We start from the raw sequence: 22395 nt of genomic DNA, 5'->3' as shown, positions 1-22395 counted from the left end.
TTTTTCGTGTGTGTTTTGTTTTGTTTTTAGCCAAGTGGTAATTTCCCTATTTATTTTGTGCGACTATTAGCCTCAGAAGTAAGAAATCACCCAAGACACCGTAAGTAACTCCGCTGACCAGACTGTTAAAAACAAAACAGAACCACCCTCCAAAACACTAGAGCAAAGTCAACATGTTCCTTAAACTCCTTCAAGTTACATCCCCAGGGAGTTACTTCTCTCACATGGACTGAAATCCATTCTCACTGTGGGAAATACTTTTCAGCTGGGAACAGGCCATGCCATGTGACAGAATAAAGAGCCGCCCAGAAACGCCGCCTGAGAAACAGGAGTCACCGCGGCCGGCTCCTGTCCTTCGCTCGTCCTGCAGGAAGACGTCATGCTCCGAAATGACTGCACGATTCCACGTCTGACGTGATTAGATTTGCTCGTGTACAAGGCATTTTAATTAGTTCTACCAACAGTGAGAGGTGTTTCTGAGCTGCTCTTTTGAACATATTTTTATTTTAAAAGATAAAAATCTTGATTTCCAAGTCAAATGACTCTTTACATTTTAGAAGCATAATGCACTCAATTTTATACTCTTTTGCCACCATTTATTACACAGTCTCATGAAATTTAAAAATGTTTATGAAGTCAAAGGAAGCCTGCCAAACCTTTCATTTTTCCCAACAGTATTAGTTTTAAAAAAAACACATTATTAATGTTGAAATATGACCAAATGCTTCAATTTGTTAATGCAACACTTATATCTTTAACTATTCCATACACAATAAAACCAAACTAAACAAACAAGTCAAGCTAAAAGGTGAAAACCAAGGCCTCCATTATGATGCCCTTAAAACAGGGGTGGGCAACCCCTGGCACGCGTACCGCCACGCCAGTAACTTTTGCTGGCACACGAAACCCTCTCTTATAATCTTCCATTTACAATTTTTTTCTTAATATCGACTTTTTTATTTTTCAGATAAATTCAGTGTAGGTGCATCTTAGATAAATAAATAATTTTACATAACAAGTTATCTTAAAGACCATAGACATGGATTGACGAGAGAGGGGAAGAGCAATTTCTATGCCTCTGCCTTAACTCTCCGGCCTTCCTAGATCCGACCAGTGTTTTGGTTTCATCCACTTACGCTTGTGAATCTTTGCTCTCAGTGATGAATTTTGTTAAGTCTCGTAACAGGAGTAGCCTGACGGATGAAAGTAGTAGCCCGTGCATATCTCTGAAGGTCACGAAATATAAACCTGATGTAAAATCTCTGTCATCAGTGACGCAGCAGCAAAGTCCCACTGATAATATCAACGGAGTCATAAAGTTTTCTGCCGGACTATCAGTGTACATGTATACATTAAAAAAGAAATGTATGTTTCATCATCATATACTGTGTTTTTGTCGCTCGAATGAATTTTATTATTTCCTCACATACGTACACCTTAAGAGATATCAAGTAGGTGTAACATGTTCTCAAAAAATTAGGGTGGGCACGCAGAAGAATTTTGAGTCAGAGATTTTGCTGGTTTTGGCACGCACTCACAGAAAGGTTGCCCACCCCTGCCTTAAAACCTTTTTGAAAATCATTTACTACTGATTTTTCTTTTCTTAGCTGGCTCCAAGAATTTAGCGATATTTCAATCTAATTTGCAGAATGCTGCAAAAAAAAAAAAAAAAAAAAAAAGTTTTCCTGAATAGTCATTTCTCATCCACTACAGGCATCTAAATTCAATATACAAAATCAGATCCTTGGCCTATAACTGTCTTTTTTCATTTGTGTTTTTTTTTTTTTCTTTGTCCTGTGATTTTAATTAAGGAAATCGTACAATCCTCATTCTAACTGCTCAAGCCAGAAACCTGCACAGGCATCATTAATTCCTGTTGTTTCTCTTGCCATTTATGTGCAGTTACATCAGAATGCATTTACTTCTCCTTAATACAGAAACTCCATTTTCGTTTCCTCTCCACCTTTCCATCCCAGCCGGCCCATAGGAGCCACCCATGGGTCCTCTAACCAGCTGTCCGGCCGCATCGCCCTCCGGCCAGGCCAAGTGCCTTCGCACCTTCCTGAGATGAATGCCCCACTGTTTGCCCCCTGATGCTTAGGCAATGGGCACACCCATGGTGCCTTGGGTGGCTGCCATCATGGCCCGGGGCAGTCATTTCCCGGCATGTTAGTCTCTTCATTGAGGGGCTGGCGTACCTGTACCCCTGGCCCCACGGTGAGCTGGAAAGTTAACTTAGTTCATGAAAGCCACGTCCACTGAGCACCGGCCGCGGCCCAATCACAGCAGCCATCAGGGAGAGGAGAGCAGTCGACTTCCTCCCTCGCGTTTGTCACTGTGTTACGAGCTCGGTTAACGCAAGGTCAGCTGAGGAGGAAACATCGAGAAGGCAGAACTGCGGACCTTCGGTTTATTTTTTTAAATATGTTCTTATTGATTTCAGAGAGGAAAGGAGGGGGAGAGAGCGATAGAACCATCAATGAAGAGAGAGACTCACTGACCGGCCGCCTCCTGCACGCCCCCTGCTGGGGATGGAGCCGCAACCCGGGCCTGTGCCCCGACCGGGAATGGAATCGTGACCCGTGGTTCATGGCCGAAGCCCAACCGCTGCGCCATACCGCCGGCTGGGCCTTCAGGTTAGACGTGGTTCCGTGAAAAGGCCGGACGTTGTGGGCAGGGACACCGAAGCAAAGGCGCAGGAAGAGGAGGAAACGCGCCCCCGCCCACAGGCAGGGGGGCAGGTGGACAGGATTGGAGCGCAGAAGCTTCCGAAAGGCTGTTTGTAAGAGACCTCGGTGGCAAGGAAGGGCCTGGCCAAGAAGGCCCTGATCCATGCGATGAAGCTCAGGTTCCCTCTGAGGCCACGGGGCCCACAACACGGGGAGGCTGCAGTAAGACGCGGTTTCGGGAGGGTCGCGCAGCGGAGACCGAGGAGGAGGGAGGCCGGCCGCTGCCCCCGGGAGCTGCTGCCTGTCACGCGGTGACGCCTGGAAGGGGGCTCGGGCTCCCACGCGTGTGAGGCGCCGTGAACGGGCCGGGCGCATGCACGCGGTCACAGCAAGGCCGGACGCCCGGTCTCTGGACGGCGGCGGGCCCAGGGCCCCAGCACCTGTCCCTGCTCCCCGTGCGCTCCCGCTCCCTGCCCGCGGCTCGGGAAGGGAAGAAGTGACAGAGGGTGAGGAACTGCCCCCGAGGCACCCCGGTTCTCCGCTCACCACGCCAACCGCACGCCCGCCCAGAGCTTTCCTCTGCGGCTTCGTGACGCTTCGGGCGGCTTGGACCTGTCACCGCGGGACGTTTCCCTGGTTAGACGAGGAGGACCACGACCACGACCAGTCAGCCGCTTTCTGCCGAGCTCAGGGGAAAGCAGTCGCTTCTGGGGAGCCCGACCCTGTTTTCAGCCCGAACAGGGGAAGGCAAAGCCTCCGTTCTCGCGGAACGTGAACTCCTCACGGACCTGACCCCCAAACATGTCTCTTGCGGCGCACACAGCCGAGGCACCCACACGAACCCAGAGAAGGGACCGCGGCCCCGGCTGGAAAGCGACTGGACTTAAGGAAAAAGGCGGGGCGGCGTGAAACGCACACCGGGGTGGAGGAGTGCTCGTAATGCGAGGGGGCCCACAAATCACAGATGTGACTGGGAAGAGAGATGGCAATCCTGGCGATGGGCGTGCGGAGGAATGCCGAAGCCAGGGGAACGATGGAGGGAGCCAGAGCCGGAGAGAAAGCAGCTCCCCAGCTAAGGGCTAAGCAGAAGTCCTGGGACTGACTTCGGAGCAAACAGGCAGCCCGCACATTCCTAACCAATCACTGGGTCTGCAGTCACTGACTGACCAATCAGAGTGCATCCTTAGAGACTCGGATATGGTCTATCCTCCAATCACACGGCTACTGTATAGGACGGAAGGTGAGGTCCTCCAAGGAAAACCTGACCTGTTACTGAACACAGTGGTAGGGTAATTAACAAATAAGCACTACCTATACCTCATAGGGATTTACAAAGATGTAAACGAGGTAATTCACACATCGTAATCACGCTGCCTGGTAGGTAAAATGGACCTTAGAAATTCATAATAATTATTCCTTCGTCTGTTGGACGGCTTAAAAGTTCTGTACTTTCATATTATATGTAAAAGTGTAATACAAATTTTTGTACATAAATTTTTGTGATCATCTCAAATTATTCCTTCATTGTGGCTTCCTAGAAGTGAGACAGCGAGGTCAAAACTCATTTGATCTTTTGAATATTTCATACACATTTTTAAAGTTGTGTTCTAGAAAGATATGCCTAGAAGTCTTGTACCAATAGCAGATGATAAGTAGAATTTTAACCAGTCTTACCAGCAATGATCTTTTTTCTATACTTTTGACAATTGGACTATCAAAAATTTGTCTCTTTTCCTGAAATGTATACTTCCTGAACTGCAAGTGTTTGATTTATTAAATACTTACTTTATAACTGATATTTTCCTTGTGGAGTGCTTTTACATTTTTATAATATTTATGAGCTTTTTTAGATTTTGATGTAAACATCATGCCTCAGGACCTTTGCACTTCATATTCCCTCCGCCTTCATCTCCCTTCTCCCAGATAACCACACTCGTTCACTCTTGGATTAGGAAAAGGCTGGTTTTATAGTATATTCTACCCACCAAACGTGAAAGCACTGGCTCATGCATTAAGACCTTAGGTGTGAGCAGGCACAAAGGCAGCTAGGTCATTACCAAAGGTGTCAAAGAATTTAATTTAATTAATGGTTATATGTGTCCAGTGTCTTACAGATTTAAGGTGCTTTCACTTTTTAAATTAAACACCTACTTAGTTTATCTTCTAACACTAGGACTATTTCTAAAACATGAAAATAAGGATTTTAGTACCAAGTACTTTAGAAACAGAATTTTGTCCCAATATTCGCCATGTTTTAAACACCTTCCTTCTGTCCTTCCTACTTCTTCCCTCCGCCTTTCCTTCCCTTTTCCTTCCTTTCTTCCTTTATCCTTCCTTCCTCATCTCAAAAAACAAAAATTATGGGTCACCGTTCTTTCCTGTAGTATTTTAATAAACTAGAACATATTCGGATGATTAAATAAAGTACCTATAAAACACTATGCTAAAAGCCACGCTCACCATTTGAAAGACTTTCTATTACTATCGAAAGCTCTAAAACAATGCGAACAGTTTTCAGTTTTTGTGGAAATAGAGCATCTTCTGAAGCTCGTTGTGAAGAGCCACCCAACACAGGCCAAACAGATGAAGGAAATCAAGAAACTGCCTGACGAAAAATGTGGCTAAAAAGCACCCAGTAACGTGGATTACATAAAAGTCATTCGTTTAATTTTCCCAGTTCTGTGGAGTTTAATTTTATTCATGTGAATATCCCAGAAGTACGTAATATATTTAAAGAAACCTTTCAGTGAGCCATAATTCAGCGTTCCAATTTCCCCGTTAAGGCGGGGGGTGGGGAGGGGAATTTTACTAATCCTTGTCTCTATTATAAATTAATTGCAGTATTATCATAATTACAGTGTATAATTAACTTGCATTATGCAAACACTGCCCAATAAACACGGGAATGCCTTCTGCATCAGTGTAACTCAACACAAAATTGTACAAATGAATCTGCTGTGAACCAAATAATTATTTTACGGATGAGGTACTGGTCTACGAGATGCTGTCATTACTGGTCATGTGCATGGTGACTGGCTATGTTTCAAGGCCTTTCCAGCAACGAACCCTTTTCAGTAATAAGGTTCTGCAAACCATCTTTATGTTGCTCTGCGACCGAAGACTAGGTAGGACCTGCTCTAAACCACTGTTCTTTTGCCCAACGGCAGACATTTCATTCTCCATTTAATTAATTTAGTGCACAGGTACCTCATGCTTTTCTGCCGACACCAGCAGCTCCCCACCCCTGACCCCCAAATCCCACAACACGGGGTTCCTCTGCAGACCTCACTTCTGCCCTCCTTCCTGGGGGTGACGCTGGGCTGAGGGGGACTCCAGCGCTAGCTCCGACACTGAGCGAGGAGCACGCCGTGACCCTGACCCTAAGGACCCATGCAGGAATGGAAATGTGCACCGAGCTAAAGAAGAAAAATGAATCGCCGTCTTTCCCCAAAATGGTTAATCAGTTCCTTCCACTGGAACTGATTCACTGGCGGACTGAAAGCCAGGTGGCCATTTTATCCTCAGGTTTCCTGCCTCGAAATGAACCCAGCTCCGAAACACAGAGCTACGGGAAATGCAGACCCGAGGCCTGGATGCAGCCGTGCCTGATGCTCACTCTAGAATCTCAGCGATGATACCCTGCATACATTTTGGTTTGCTCAGCTAAGTTTTGGTATATATATATTTTTTTTTTTTTTGGTCAAGTACAACCAACACAAGTCACTCTCAAACATGTTATATACTCACGTACAATCTACATCGTATTGAACTTTAGGTGACTTTCTCTAAATTGAGCTCCCAGTTCAAAATAACCGTGGGCCAAATGGTCCTATATAATAAAAGGCTAATATGCAAATAGACCAAAGGGTAGAACGACCGGTCGCTATGACATGCACTGACCACCAGGAGGAGGATGCTCAACACAGAAGCTGCCCCCCGGTGGTCAGTGCACCAGAAGCCAGGCTCACGCTTGGCGAGCGCAGTGGTGGTGGCGGGAGCCTCTCCTGCCTCCGTGGCAGCGCTAAGGATGTCGGACTGCCAGCTGAGGCCGCAGTCAGACATCCCCTGAGGGCTCCGGACAGCAAGAGGGCACAGGCCGGGCTGAGGGACCCCCCACCCACGAGGGCACGAATTTCGTGCACTGGGCCTCTAGTTGACTGATATATTGAAAAAAAAAGCTGTCTATGAAATTGTTATTCAGCGACACTTGGTGTTTTGACAATACTTTTTGCTGTTGGACGTTGGAAAGGACATGGGAGTCCAGATGAGCTTCAGTGGATTTTTCCGAATTAGGAAAGCAGAACTTGCATACATTGAAATGTTTGTGTTTTCTTACGCAACGATAAGCATAGCCTCTCATCAAATTGCGGCCGGAGTATTATAGTACTCACATCACTTCTGCTGCAGGCAGCATAAACGTGATTGGTGTAAACAACTACAATCAAATAGACACGAACACTTTATAGACCTGCTAAGTGACAGTTCATGTGGAGCATTTGCTAATTAAAAAATTACACAAGATACATAATATCTCTTCATTCCTGAGGAGTTAATGTTATGTTTTGCCAGGGTCCAACCCCAGCAGGTCCAGGGGTCCCCAAAGGTGTGGACGGAGTCGGCGAAGAAGGAATGACACAGAGACAGCGTTCAGTTGATCAGCAGCCTAGCCAGGATCTCTAGCCAAGTTCTGGTCAGGATCTCCAGTTCTGGTTAGACTCTCCAGCCAGGTTCTGTGTCCATGTTCTCTCGCTAGGTTCTCCAGCCAGGTTCTCCAGGTTCTCCAGCCAGGTTCTGTAGCCATGTTCCCTCGCTAGGTTCTCCAGCCAGGTTCTGTCCAGGTTCTCCAGCCAGGTTCAGTCACCGGGTTCTAGTCAGGTTCTCTTGCCATGTTCTATCCAGGTTCTGTAGCCAGGTTCTGTCTCTAGGTTCTTCAGCCAGGTTCTCTCGCTAGGTTCTGTCTCTAGGTTCTGTCTCTAGTTTCTGTGGCCAGTTTCTGTCCAGGATCTTTTGCCATGTTCTCTCCAGCGAAGTTCTTCTGTCTCTAGGTTCTGTGTAGCTTCTGTGTGTAGGTTCTGTGTTCTAAGTTCTGTCTCCTGTTGTCTTGTTACATCTGTATTTATACCAGTTGATTCCAATCCTATCAATCTCTATTCCAAAGGTTAGGGAGTTTCTTATCTCCATTAAAGGGAGTAAAGATTATGTAGCTTAAGCATGATTGTTCGTAGTTAAAGTGATTAATTACCCGCCTGGCACTTAGTTAAGGGGTTTTATTCCCTCCCTAACTTCAGGGGAAAATCCCTACCTGGGGAAACAACCTTTCTCAGAGAGGTGGCCTTGGTTAAAACACATAGTGCCAAGAAGGTGAGCAAACATATTAAGAACAGTATGCCATATATGCCAGGTCCCTTGAAACAGCAAGGATGGACCGGCTCCCGGCAATGTTTTACATAAAAGCAAATAAAAAACTGATCAGCATCAGAATAGAATTATTTTAACCTGATTCTACTCTGATAAGGGACTTTCTTATTCTTTTGAAGCTTTTCACAAAAACAATAGCTAAGTAACACATTTGTGCCTTGCTAACTGGTTACAGAAGTTTCTAGAGCGATTATTTACTTTGGCACCTGGACCTTTTATAGCTTTCACTATCTGATGGAGACTCAATATCTACTACGCAGTATATGAATGGCCTATCACAGGGGCCTGGGTTGTGGGCTCCATCCCCAGTAGGGGGCGTGCAGGAGGCAGCTGATCCATGATTGTCTCTCACCATTGATGCTTCTCTCTCTCTCTTTTCCTCTCTGAAATAAAAAAAAGATACAAAAAAAAAAGAGAGAAAAGAATGGCCTATCAAACATAAAGATGAACTATCAGTGCTTTAGGACTGGAAAAATATATAAGAAACTTCAGGACGTATCAGACACCTGGTCTACCGTTTCACGGTTTCACTCTGACGGCCAAGTACACAGGTATCACCGGGCACCAAGTTCTCCCCAAACAAGCTTAGCTCCGTGGCTCCTATCTCTTCGCTGCTCCCAGAGAGAAATCACGGCCATTGTCCTTCTTTCTTCATGGATCCGAATAGAATACGCTGTTAATTAGGCGCCGCTCCCCAAGGCGACCTTCTCTACCATCTGCTTCTCCACTTCCCCCTCTTAGACCTTGGCCACATCTCAAACAGAATTCAATAAACTATAATAACTGACGAAAAGGGTCGTGAATTATAAACGTGTACTGGAACCTTCCCTTCCCCAGCCCACAGGAGTGTCTAAGCCAGAAAATGACGGGATCGAACGTGTGTCATCGGTCAGCATCCTGTTGACCCAGCCCATCGAAATGGCTCCCCGCGGCCTCCTCCCTCACACTCCCCGTCCAAGGGGCTCCTTTCTCTCTTGACAAACACCAGAGCCGTCCTTCCTGGGATCCTCGGCGGCTCTGGGATTGAAGAAGACACTTCCTCCCCGGACAAGGCCTGCGATCATCCCCTCAGGGCCCATGCGAAGGGTGGGCCGGGCCCGGGCCCGTCACTGCTCACGGGCTTAGTGCAATAACAGCCGCGGAACTGCCATCACCGCAAGGCCGGCCTGATTTCATCGACGATTAAATGTCTCACGTGGAAGTCGGGCCCAGGAGCCAGGAGCCAGGAGCCAGGAGCGCTGGCACAGGAGGCCGCACGGCCGTTCTCCCGTCCCTGTCCCCGGGGCCCTTCCGAAGGAGTCGGGTCCTGTTCCAACATGAGGGCGCCCTGCAGCCAGAGGCCTGCACCCGGGAAAGGAGGCTGTGCTGGGAGGGGGCGTGTGCACCCAGCTCCCCTTTCCCACAGTGACGTCAGAGCTCACTTTAGCAAAGACATCACCTGAGGGTTCAACACAGACTGAGCCCTGGAAATAGAAGCCATGTGACCCCCAAGTGCATCTACTGCCACCCCGGAGATCAGAGGGCGGCTCCCGAGGTCCAGGATGGGGTCAAGGGGAAGCGCCGAGGCCAGCCAGCCTCCTCTGCCCGGCCTCCCCTCCGGGCTCCTGACCTGCCCATGGGCATAGCCCAAGCCTCTGTGGTCCACCCGGGAGCCCCCCACCCAGGAGCCCCTCACCCGGGAGCCCCCCACCAGGAGCCCCCAACCCTGGAAGGCCACCCCCTCCCCCGGGAGCGCCCGGAGCCAGGGCGGCAGCCTTTCGGGCACAAAGCCTCACGCGCTGAGTGCAGGTGCGGTTCCAGAGCCGAGCGCACCCTCTGTTTCGCAGGAGCCTTTTCAGCAAAGAACAGTGGAGTGAACAGAACAAGGGCCTGCCTTCCCCGGGGAGGGCGGGAGGGGGCCCAGCTGCCTGGTGAACCCCTCGCTCCCCAGAGCCCTGACGCTGCTCGCAGAGGGTGCTGTGGGAGGGGCTCTTCCCTGGTCTCCTCCACACTCTTCTGTTATTGCTGTTCCTCGCCTTCTCCATGGACTCAGAGAGTAGGAGGGAGAGGGACAGAGAGAGAGAGAGAGAGAGAGAGACGCATCCATTGGCTGCCTACGAACACACCCCAACCAGGGCTGGGGTTCCAGCCTGCAACCAAGATACCTGTCCTGTCTGGCCAGAATCGAACCCGGGACCCTTCAGTCCGCGGGCTCATGCTCTATCCACTGAGCCACACCGGCCAGGCCTCCTCCGCACCTTCATTCGCACTATGGACACCAATGGGAGGCCCGCTGGGCTCGGTGCCCACAGGTGGAGCATGTAATCCAGCAGAGTCGGACCTAAAAACTTACAACCTGTGGTTACCACGCTAACACAGACGTCATCCCGTTACCCACTCGCGACCAGCTTGGTTCTTAATTTCTAAACAGCGACCTATTCAAACCAGGTCGGCCTCCGATGGTGATGAAGCTGTAAGGTTCTTCTTACTTTTCAGATGTTTTCAAATTGTTATTTTTTAAATATGTTTACTGATTTCAGAGAGGAAGGGAGGGGAAAAGAGAGAAACATCCACGACGAGAGAGAAGCATGGACCGGCTGCCTCCTGCCCGCCCCGCAGTGGGGACCGAGCCTGCAACCCGGGCCTGTGCCCCGACCGAGATCAAATCAAACCGTGACCTCCTGGTTCACAGGTCAACGCTCCGCCCCTGAGCCCCGCCGGCCGGGCTCAGATGTTTTCACGTTCTAATGCCGTTTCATTTTCAAACACCAGCCCTGTCCCTTTGTAGGGCTGTGTTCTCCTTCTTTTACCAACAAGGAAGTCGATACCGAGAGACGAGCTGGAAGGACCAGCGCCAAGACCACAGCTCGCAAATCCTGGAGCGTTTTATTCGTTTCCCACAGCTCAAGGGTCCCTCCAGTCTGCACGTAAAACCCGGGGTTCTGTTTGTCATTTCACTTCACATTTGGGGGGAAATTATGTTTATTGATTAGAAAAGAAAGCCCTCACCCTTTGTGGCTGAAGCACAACCTGGTGAGAAGACTGTCTGCCAGCCCAGCTCCTCCGGGCGCAGCCTGAGCTCGGAACGCACAGCCTGCGGCCTGCACAGCCTCTATCTGCAGCTTCGTCTCCCACTCGCTTGTCTATTTCTCTCACTAAATGAGCAGCGAGCTCTCACCTGTCTTCTTCACCACTAAAACCACGGTTTTCCGACCCCGCTGTCTGCGAGGAGCACTCTGCCAGGTTTTCACATGCACGAATGTCGAGGTGCTATGCACCCCTCATTTTAAAACGTTGAGGTCAGATGTAGGCATCGGCGTTTCTTAAAAACGGCCAGAGAGAAAGATGCCAGGGACGGAATAGGCGGATACATGATCGAGTGACTGTCGTAAATGCAGACACCCACTTCCCATCAAACTGTCTGCAGAGCACAGCGTCTCTCAGATGCTGTGCGCTCCACTTCGCAGTTCCCATCCCTTTAGTGGTCCAGCGTCTGTGCCTGTCATCCGCTCAGCAGCATACAGCGCGGTGGCATTTCAGGAAGGCGAGGAGCTTTCAGCTGCTCGTTTGTTAGGGAACGTAACTGTGTCCAGGTTTATGCCACCATAAAATAAGGAAGGATTTCCCCATATTCAGAACCACACTCCCAGGACCCGAAGCCTGCTTACGAGAGTGAGAAATTTGGTTCCAATTAATCACACAACGTTTCAGTGATACACGTTTATATTGATACTAGAGGCCTGGTGCACAAATTCATGCACGGGTGGGGGCCCACTGGCCCGCCCTGATAGGGCCAATGGGGCCAGCCAGACGGGGGCAGGGGACTGGGGAGGTTGGTGGGCCAGCCCTGCCCCTGATTTGGGGGGGGGGCAGTTGGGAGGGGGCAGCTGCGGGGAGGGCCTGGGCTGTTGGCTGGCCAGCCCCCCCCCCCTCCCCCCCCGTCAAACGTCCCATCAAACTGCCAGTCAAACTCCTGGTCGAGGGGACAATTTGCATATTAGGCTTTTATTATATAGGAAATTTTAGTTAAAGGTATAAACGTACAAAACCAAAAAGGCCATAATTCATCAATGATGTGAATATTTAGTAAAATAACTACTGTAGTTCATTTTAAGTAGGAAATGAAAATTTTCACTTACTATTTAAGAGAAAGGTTTAGCAATGATTTTATTTACTACACGGAACAAATTTCTGAAGGTTCTGTGATTATGACTAAATTGTTTTTGCAAATATCATCTTGAAATTCTCTGTGACAATGCCTTTTTCTTTAAAAGTTATTTTAACTTTCTTAAAGTGGTTGTTTACATTTATTTGAATATTCCTACAAAAACTAAAGTTATTATTTAATTAAAATTTTTGCTTTAACAACGATATGTTTAAGAATAGGGGTGTTATCAGTATGACAAGATTCCACAAATGGACACAGAAAAATATACTTTCCAAATAATATCTTAATAGTGTTCAAAATGCTACGGAACTGTGCCCTGAGCCACGCAGTAGGAAGAGTATCCTACAGGCACATTTCTAAAAGTGTCATCACTGAAAGCAACTTATTGCTGTTACTTGACCCAGAAGATTATTCATCTGAATCCTGACAAGTCTTCATCCTACTTTCCATCCTCTCTTCGTGAGGGGGATTCTGGTGTCCGAGTGGCTCAAGGTCACAGAGATGTGTTCCAAGAAGTCCCCGGCCCGCCTGACATCCTATGTGATCTTAGGTGCATAGATGTGTATTCTGATGATATTCTCAAAAGGACTTATGACCCTAAAATTTAAAAATTGCTGCTTAGCGTTTCCGGCTTCTTCAGGGCACAGGCTGATGAGAACCTGAAGTTAAAATGAAGTAAACCAGCCCGGCTGGCGTGGCCCCGTGATTGAGCATCGACCTAGGAACCAGGAGGTCACGGTTTCATTCTGGTCAGGGCACAGGCCGGGCCGTGGGCTCCATCCCCAGTGGGGGGCGTGCAGGAGGCCGCCGATCCATGATCCCCTCTCATCACTGATGTTTCTATCTCCCTCTCCCTTCCTCTCTGAAATCAATAAAAATATATTTTTTTAAAAATAAAGCCACGTGAACTAAAGTGTATCCAGATGGCCTTCTTCCCAAGGGCTTGTTTCGTCCAACGCTGATCTCACACGTCTTCGTTTTAGTCCCCGAAGCCGCAGTTTCTCAAGGAAGAGGCTGAGAGACAAGTCCGACAGCTGACTTGTTGGCATTAGACACTGAGAGCCGTGCCCGCGCGTGCCCACAGCAACGGGGCGTGAAAGACCTGAAGGATATGTCACTGTTTCTGACTTAACGTTAAGTAAACGCGTGAAGACAGTGGTAACAGCACTGAGCTGAGTAAGAGCCGCGGGCACATCATCCTCAGGGCGCCCGTCACTGGTCCGCCGGGCCCTGCCGGGGTGGGCGCGGTCCGGCCTCACTGACCAGGCCCGTCCCGGGGCAGAGCTCGCTGTCCCCGCAGCAGGAGCCTCACGGGTCAGCTGGCCAGCGCAGAAGAACCGATGGAAACACAACGCCTGAGACAGCTTCTGCACCATCAGGAGGGATGGGGTATTTTTTAAAAAAATACATTTTATTGATTTTGTACAGAGAGGAAGGGAGAGGGATAGAGAGTTAGAAACATCGATGAGAGAGAAACATGGATCAGCTGCCTCCTGCACACTCCCCACTGGGGATGTGCCGGCAACCACGGTACATGCACTTGACCGGAATCGAACCTGGGACCCTTCAGTCCGCAGGCCGACGCTCTATCCACTGAGCCAAACTGGTCAGGGCGGGATTGGGTATTTGGGGAAGGAAAGGAGGAAGGCAGGGAAGGAGGAAGGAGAAAGGAAAAGGAAAGGAAAGGGTATTTCTTTATCATGTAAACAAAACCATTGAAAAAAGACCCGTTTTTAATGCATTTGGCATTTTCTCAGGTTCACAGGGTGGGAGAGCCCTTTCATCTCTGAAATTTTGAACTGTGATGTTCTATTTGTACTCCTGGGTCTTTTTTTGTGTTTAGGTTGTTGTTTTCTTAAAGAAGTACTTGCCTCTTTTATTTTGTTCACTGGCCTTTCACATCCCTGTCTTCTGGGGGGGAGGGGAGTTGGGCGGGGGAAGGTGGTCCCTCAGGGCTCCTCTATTAGAGAGGTTTTTTGGAGAGCCCCGAGTCACGTGATGTTAGTTCTTGTGCATCTTTTTCACCTCCACTCATTTGTGCTTGAATGAAAGAGGGAAGATTTACAATGAAGATAACACGTCTGTTTGCTTTTCAATTGCATGAAGTGCACAGAACAGAATGCACCCTCCTGGCCCTCTTTTAGGTGCAGCTAGTGCTGAGTGCCTCCCGGGGCCCTGCAGGGACCTCCTGACTCCTCCGTCTCCAGGCCTGAACCCCCGCCCCCCCTCAGCACCCGCCCCGCCGCCAGCACCCCGCCCTCCAGGCCCAGGAAAACCATGTGCTTGGAACAGCAGGAGCTCCTCGGGGACATGGACTTCCTAAAGCGCATTTTATATCTCTTCAAAGTATTCACTCTGCAGAAGTCTTTCCTCAAATAGGGGCTGGTGGTTGACAATGTCTCTTCATGACTCGGACAAAATCATGACGGTGTTTTCCGGACATCACAGCACCTGCGCTCTGAAACGGCACGTTCACACTGGTTCTCAACCTTCTGGCCCTTTAAAGACAGCTCCTCAGGTTGTGACCCAACCATAAAATGATTTTCGTTGCTACTTCATCACTGTAATTTTGCTACTGTTATGAATCATCATGTAAATATCTGATATGCAGGATGTATTTTCATTGTTACAAAATGAACACAATTAAAGCATAGTGATGAATCACAAAAACAATATGTAATTATACATGTGTTTTCCGATGGTCTTAGGCGACCCCTGTGAAAGGGTCGTTCGACCCCCAAAGGGATCGCAACCCACAGGTTGAGAACCACTGCCCTAAGCTTCTGCGCCCAGGCTGTGTGTTTGCCCGTTCCCCACATGCCGCTGAAACCCCAGCAGCTCCACTGACCTCCTGGGTCAGGTTAGCTGAGAGGAGTGACATTCCTAGGGGACATTTCAGAGCATCAGCAAAGTGAAAAGGCTCTGGAGGCCATTCCCGTGCTCTGCTGTGGCAGCAGGCCCCTGGCCCAGCACGCAGTGGCCCAGGAGAGCGGCCGGAGGCCTGTGACCTAGGAAACCATCTTGCATAACTGAATGGGCAGCAAGAGGCACACTCACTTCCCAGCGAGCACTGCCCCCAGGGCAGGAGAGTAACAGAGAAGACGTTTCACAACCGTAACTCTAAGCAGAAAGGGCGTTGGGGCCAAGCCAGAAGTACATAACCTGAGGTTCTGAAGGAAGCAGATATCTCTAAGCATCGCTCAGAGTGCGGGCATACAATGGTTCATGAAAAGAAGACCCTAATTGTTTTTACAACAACAAAGCTAGACTTTAAAATATGTATATGTTTAGCCTTACTTTGCAAGATAAAGAACCTAGTCCTAAACTAAGGCTGTGCACAGATATCTAAGTGAAACCCCGCACGGAGTACAGCTTTAAACCATCGAGAACCTCACCTCTCCCTTCCGGCTCCAGGGAGGTGGGAGCGCCCCCGGGAAAGACCTCCCACGGACAGCGACACAGCCAGGTGACCTGTGGCCACAGGACTCTCGCGGGCACGGAGATCCATGGAAATGGAGATCCATGGAAATACCCTACCGCTCAGGCTGCGATGCAGGCCGCTGCCTGGAGCCCGTCTCCACCGCAGACGAGCAGGCCCCCTCCTCATCCGGAACCTTCCGCTAGCCTGTCCTCAACGTTGGCTCGAATCTCAGTTTCTCGGGAAGCCCTCTCCCTTTGAGCCTCTGGGAGCCTCTGGGAGCACATTTAAAACTCAGTTAAAGAGCAGAGGGTCTCAAAGCAGATTCCACCTGACCGTCCACCGCTCCCCGGGGGTGTGGACACTCTCCCACTGTCCATCGCAGTGGGAAGCCCCCCGCCTGGCGCAGTGGACGGACACCCAGCGTGGCGAGGCCGGCCCCACACACACTCAGGCAGCTGTTCCCACCGCGCTCCTCCTCCCATCTCTGCCCACTGGAAGGAGAACTGTGGGCTGCCCACCACGCATCCCTCCCTCGCTCCTTCCTCCTAATCAAACACCACGCAGCCAGGCACTCAGTCCCAGGGTCACAGACGTGCGGGCGACACGGCCGTGAAAGATGAGACAGCCAGGCAGCGTGGCTCAGCGGTTGAGCATCGACCTATGAACCAGGAGGTCACGGTTCAAGTCCCGGTCAGGGCACAGGCCCGGTTGCCTTCTCCACCCTCAGTGGGGGGCGTGCAGGAGGCAGCCGATCCATGGATCCATGATTCTCTCTCGTCAGTGATGTCTCTATCTCCCTCTCCCTCTCCCTTCCTCTCTGAAATCACTAAAAGTATACCTTAAAAGACTGAGACAGAATCATTACAATTTCAAAGGAATTTTGCATTTCGGGCCCTTAAGGTATCCCTCAGTCCTTCCTCCCATTTGAAGCAGTAATCATTAACCATTTCCCCCAAAGGAAGTCTTTGTAGAACTCGCATCAGCAGACTCATACTCAAAAGAAAGGTCTTAATTTACATGAAAAGGTAGACAATACATCTGTATGTTTTAATTGAAAATAAAACGGTGTAAGTAGACACGCACCTTCTTTGCAATTACAGCACCTCAACCCTCTTTGACAGTTAGCTTATCAACAACACTCCCAACACCACCGCTAGGAGGGGTCTATTCTAACCCCTGGTCCTACAGAATCTCCTCCCGTTCCGTTAGCATCTCCTCTCCTCCACGGCATGCCACTAAACGTTTAAGAAACACATGCAGTATTTCTAAGCTTGTGTCAAAAACACCCACTGATTGTTTTAAACATGCACAGACCACCTGGCAGCCTCGGTTCCCTCCTGCTTATCCCTAAAAGTGTGTTCAGGTTGGACGTCCGAGTTTCTTCATGAGTCACCCTCTCCACGCTCTTAGCAATCCACACGCTGTGGTCATCTCTCCGCCCATTTTATTCTCTAGAGTTATTTATCATTATTATTATTATTATTATTATTATCATCATCATCATCATCATCATTATTTCTCAAGGAGCAGACCTCGTGAAACGCTGAGAATGGAATCCAGGTTTCCTGACGCCCAGCTTGGCTTTCCTCTCGTGGCTGCTCCCAATTTGGGCCAATCGTCAACTGTGATGACATCTTCTTTGCCTTGTCGATATTTTTAATTCATTATCTCCTCACTAAGTCCAGTGCTAACATTCTATGTCACAGCAGTAAGTGCTCTGGCATGCAAATCAGGAGACATCAATAGAACGAGTAGTATCTTTTCACCATGCTGAGTCTCTTAAGAATAATTTCAAATATCAAAGTTTTAAGTAATGAGGAACTGAACGTGCATATGTAATGGTATATCCTGGGAATAACTGAAAGATGATAATTAGTATGTATTTATACTAGGGAAGCAGCAAAAAGAAAATGAAATTTAAGTATAAAATCTTTGGGGGAGATCTCTGGCAATGATAGCATGCATGTAAGAATAACATTCTTGTACAAAATACACCTAAAACAAAGTAATCTAGCCCAGCCAGTGTGCTCAGTGGCTGGGTGTTAAACCATGAACCAGGAAGTCACAGTTTGATTCTCGGTAAGGGGCTGTGCAGGAAGCAGCCAATCAATGATTCTCTCTCATCTTTGACATTTCTCTCTCTCCTTCTCCTTTCTTCTCTGAAATCAATAAAAAAATTGTTATTTAAAAAAAACCCCTAAGTAATCTATAAGTTGAGATGATCTAAAACTGGAGTTTGCACTGTACTTGTACTGTTTCGCCTGTTCTTTAATATAAATGTTCACGATAGGCAGTGAGTCAGGCAGCAGGCCCTTGAAGACCTGTCCAAGCCCTGCCCTCTGGGACCGGCGAATGTGACCTTATTAGGAAAGAGGGTCTTTACAGATAAAATCAAGGTAAAACTTTCAGACAAAATGGTCCTGGACTGAGGGTGGGCCTAAAGCCAGTGACTGGCGTCCTCATAAAAAAAGGAGAGGGAGAGTGGAGACACGGGGAGAGAGCCCATGAAGACGGGGAGAGAGTGGGATTGCACGCTACACACCGGAACACCAAGACTGCCAGCAACAACCAGAAGCTAGTAAACCAACCCATTTTCCCTCAGAGCTTCCAGGAGTCAGTCCTGCCAGCACGGTGATCCTGAGCCTCTGACGTCCGGAGCAGGGAGAAAGCAAAGCCGTTGTCTGAAACCACACGTCTGTGGTGGCTGTCACGACGGTCCCAGGGAACGAGCATGACATGTGACTTGTTATCCGCACTCACACATTCTCGCGTACACCCTTTCCGCCTCCAAAACGCACTTTCGGAACCGTCGTAACAAAAGCCTCCCGTGTGCCTGTTCGGGGAGCCCAGCAAAGGAGCTCACAGAGAGACAGAAGACAAAAGCGTTCGGAAAGAGACCGGGCTGAATAATGGCCGTAAAGAACCAACGCGCTACAGTACAGACCGCGGGCCTTCGCGTTAGAAGGGAATTTCTATTCTCAGTTCCGTCATCTTTTTACAGGAACGAGGGCCAAGTATTCCGCCTCCCTGAGCCACGGGCAGCCTCGGCCACAGAGGGAGGGGCAGCCCCTTCTGGACGAGGCTGTGACAGAAACGGGGTCACCTGCTGGGAAGTGCCACGTGTCCCAGCCCAGAGTGAGCTCCGAACAGTGTTATCGCCGCTAACCGGCATGAAACGTACACAATAAACACTCTAAGTCGATCTCTAAGATGCAAATTCCCGTGAGCCTCCCCGAGAAACTGGAAATTGGTCCTTTCTCCAGCCGCAGTGTCTACACACCTGAGCGAACTACGTAAGGCACTGCTGAGAGTGCCCCCCAACGCCGCCGCCGCCTGTATTAGCTAAGGCCCCCGCTTCCTTCGCTGACAGACAGTGAAGGCTGCGCTGCTCCAGGCCAGGCTCAGTTTTATTCCATTCCCGGGACCACCTGGCAAAGGCAGCGCCTGCCAGCTCGCAGCCCCGTGGCCCGGCGGCACCGGAACACAGAAAGTAATTCTGCGGATCTCTGCCCAGTTCTTTCTGGCTGAATCCGTGTTGAGTGGCACTTGCACAACATCCCTTTCTAATGGACGCTCACCACGGGACTGGTGTTTCGGGGTCGAGTGTGCCCGGGACACTAGAGCATTCATTTCCTGATAAAGCCCTAACCCCATCAGCGAAGCATGCAGCCTTTCTGCCTGAGTTCCTCGTACAAGTGAGGACCCGGAAGCTCGGAGAAGCCCAGCAAATTGCCTAGGGCAGTGATGGCGAACCTTTTGAGCGCGGCGTGTCAGCGTCTTGAAAAACCCTAACTTAACTCTGGTGCCGTGTCACATAGAGAAATTTTTTGATATTTGCAACCATAGTAAAATAAAGACTTATATTTTTGATATTTATTTTATATATTTAAATGCCATTTAACTAAGAAAAATCAACCAAAAAAATGAGTTCACGTGTCACCTCTGGCACGTGTGTCATAGGTTTGCCATCACTGGCCTAAGTCAGGGGTGATATCAGTCTAATATATAATGTTTTCTCTCTTTTTTTAATGTTCTTGTTGATTTTTAGAGAGAGGAAGGGAGGAGGAGGGAGAGAGAAACACCTATGAAGGAGATCCCCTGCTGGGGATTGAGCTGACAACCTGGGCATGTGCCCTGATTAGGAATCAAACCCCATGACCTCTTGGTGCCTGGATCTATGCTCAACCACTGAGCCACACCAGCCGGGCAACATTTCCTTTTTGACTTTGTACTGTTAAAAAAAATACATATACCGAATATATCTAACCCCTCTATACCCATCACCTGGCTATTTATTTAGGAAATTTACTTTTAACCTCTCATAACGTCTCTAATAATACAAGTGCGTATGTCCCGCTACAATGCAGGATTTTAAATGTAAATGTCCATCGTGCATTAAGACCAAAGGGGGCGGGAGGAGGGACAAGCAGAGACGACGTTCCCAAAGGAGAGCGTCCCACCCAAAGCATTCTGTCTCCAAACCATTAACACAGAGAGGCTCCCTGGGGAAGAGCACGCAGTGATGGGAAGTGAGTCACCGAACACTTCGGGACAAAGCACGACATGAACAGGAAGTCCCCGAAAATTCACCGCAGAAGCGAAGCGTGCATGCCAGCAGCCGGCGGGCCACTCCCACACAAGACCCTCGGGATCAAACTCTGCTCTCCTGTCGACGTGCAAAGGGCGCTGCTCTTGAAAGCACATGCTGGTCTGACGGCAGAGGAGGCCTTAGAAAAAGGGGCCCCTCGCTCCCCTCCTGTGTAGCAAGGAGCACCTTCCATGGAGGTAAAGAGGCGGAGTGTCCCCCGGCCTCTGTCCTCACTGCGACCGCCCCCGATGGTGGCAGAGGGTGTTCTCTGCGAGGAGTCGAGGAGTCTGCACGAAGCTACGCCAGCGGAAAGAACACAGACCCGGCTGCAGACAGAATTCCTGCGAGGAATGAAAGCTGCTGGGAGTGAGAGAAGGCTCAGACCTTCAACACGGAGGCGGGGGGGAGGAAGGGGCAGCCGAGAGGCAGGAAGGGGAGGGCATTTCAGCGAGGGGGCTCCATCTGTAAGGACCCTTCCAGGAGCAGCCAAGCCCAAGTGGAGGGTGATCCCTGCGAACACTGCATCTTCCGCTGGCCCCGTGGGAAGGACCGCTCGAACTAAGGGCTCCCAGATGCAGCCCAGGAGCCCGGGCAGGCTGCTCGCATATGTTACTGAATAACGACACCAAACAGACGCCAAACGTCTAACGATGCATCGATGCTTAGGGCTGTGGAATAATGAGGCACGTGTTTGGCTTCAGCACGTGGTGGGCTCTGTGAGGGCGGAGCAGTCCGGGGGATGCATTCCTGATCAAGGGCACGTTGGGAGCCGGGAGCCCTGAGGTCTGGTGGGAAGTCCTGGTCGGGCATCTCTGCACTCGATCCTGCTCTTTCCGTTAATGGAGGCCCACAGGAGGTTTCCAGAGAAAACAGTGAATAATTAGTCTGCTTTCCCATGAGTCGCTTCCCAGAAAATGAAGCAGGCTTTTAGGACAGAAACAAGCTTGCCAAAGCTAATTTCGTAAATAAAAAATATGGGGCCCCACTGGTGTGGCTCAGTGACTGAGCATCAACCTATGAACTAGGAGGTCAGGGTTCAATTCCTTGTCAGGCCACATGCCCGGATTGCGGGCTCGATCCCCAGTGTGGGGCAAGCAGGAGGCAGCCGATCCATGATTCTCTCTCATCACTGCTGTTTCTCTCTCTCCCCCCTCCCTTCCTCTCTGAAATCAATAAAAATGTATTTTAAAGAATACACATGGGAAGCAGGGTTTTGAAATAAGCAGTGTTTACATCTCCAGGTCGTTTCTGGCCAGGAATTAACGACTCTGATCACCGAATGCTTCTCTGACGGGGGCAGTGAAGCTCCCAGACCCTAACTTCCCAGGCTGGGGCACTGGCCCAGGACTCTAAACTGCAAACAGAAACACCCCCTAGCTCATTTAAATAAGAAGAAACTTATAGACGAATATTAGAGACTCATAGAAACTCCACGATGGCCAGGGAGCCACACTACGTGGCCAGGGAGCCACGCTACGCAGCCGGGAATGGTCCTGGGCAAGCAGCAGGGCCCTGGGCACTGAGCTCCGCTCTGCCACCCGGGCCCTCCCCAAGCTCCACGCTGCTGGCCAGGCCCTGGCACTGGAGGCTGCATCAGAAGCTCTGTCCTGCCCGACAGGCGACACGCATGAGCCCCATCATCCCTGCGGGACAGACCCACGGTGCCGGTCCGGTCCCTCATCTCCAAGGTGAGGCTCTACCCAAGTGCAGCTGACATGGAGCCGGCATCAAGGCGCGCGTCCTGGAGGCGGGAGAGGCTGGGGAGGGAGTTCCTGGCTCCCATCCCAAGACGGGCTCCTAAGGAAACGTTTCCCCAAACACGCGAGAAGACGCAATGATGGAGGAGGAGATAGCAAGATGTCATGGCATCAAGATGTGCGGGCACCACGGGCCTTTCTCTGGGAATCTGCTCTGTGCCAGGCACGGGCGAGGCTCGGGTTGAAATCTCTGAAATTGTCCCTCGCAATTGATGCAAACGGCAACCCAGGCTCCAAAGGTTGCCCATCACTGGGAACCGAGAGCAGATGCAGGTTATTCTTCTCACGTCTGTCACTGATCGCAAAGCATTTTTTGAGTCAAACATCCCGCAAACTATTGGAGACACAGAAGCCACTGGAAGGTAGTCTCCGCCTGCAAGATACTCTTTCATGAG

The 22395-nt window shown here is 49.8% G+C and overlaps 1 protein-coding gene across 9 annotated transcripts in view; it reads right to left on the bottom strand.

Annotated features, from left to right (window-relative positions):
• Positions 1 to 22395, bottom strand: part of GULP1 (GULP PTB domain containing engulfment adaptor 1) — a 154569-nt gene that overhangs the window by 94011 nt on the left and 38163 nt on the right. Inside the window, exon 1 of one of the 9 annotated variants that reach the window (XM_036320266.1) lies at positions 2199 to 2332. The exons of the other annotated variants lie outside the window; for them this stretch is intronic. The gene's annotated coding sequence lies outside the window, so the exon portion shown is untranslated. Of the gene's footprint in view, positions 1 to 2198; positions 2333 to 22395 lie in introns of those variants that run through there. 9 annotated transcript variants of the gene reach the window in all.

Source organism: Myotis myotis, unplaced genomic scaffold, assembly GCF_014108235.1.
Source record: "Myotis myotis isolate mMyoMyo1 unplaced genomic scaffold, mMyoMyo1.p scaffold_m19_p_8, whole genome shotgun sequence".
In the NCBI taxonomy this organism is placed as follows: domain Eukaryota; kingdom Metazoa; phylum Chordata; class Mammalia; order Chiroptera; family Vespertilionidae; genus Myotis; species Myotis myotis.
The sequence above is the reverse complement of the archived record's forward strand: the minus strand, read 5'-3'. Positions and strand labels throughout refer to the sequence as shown.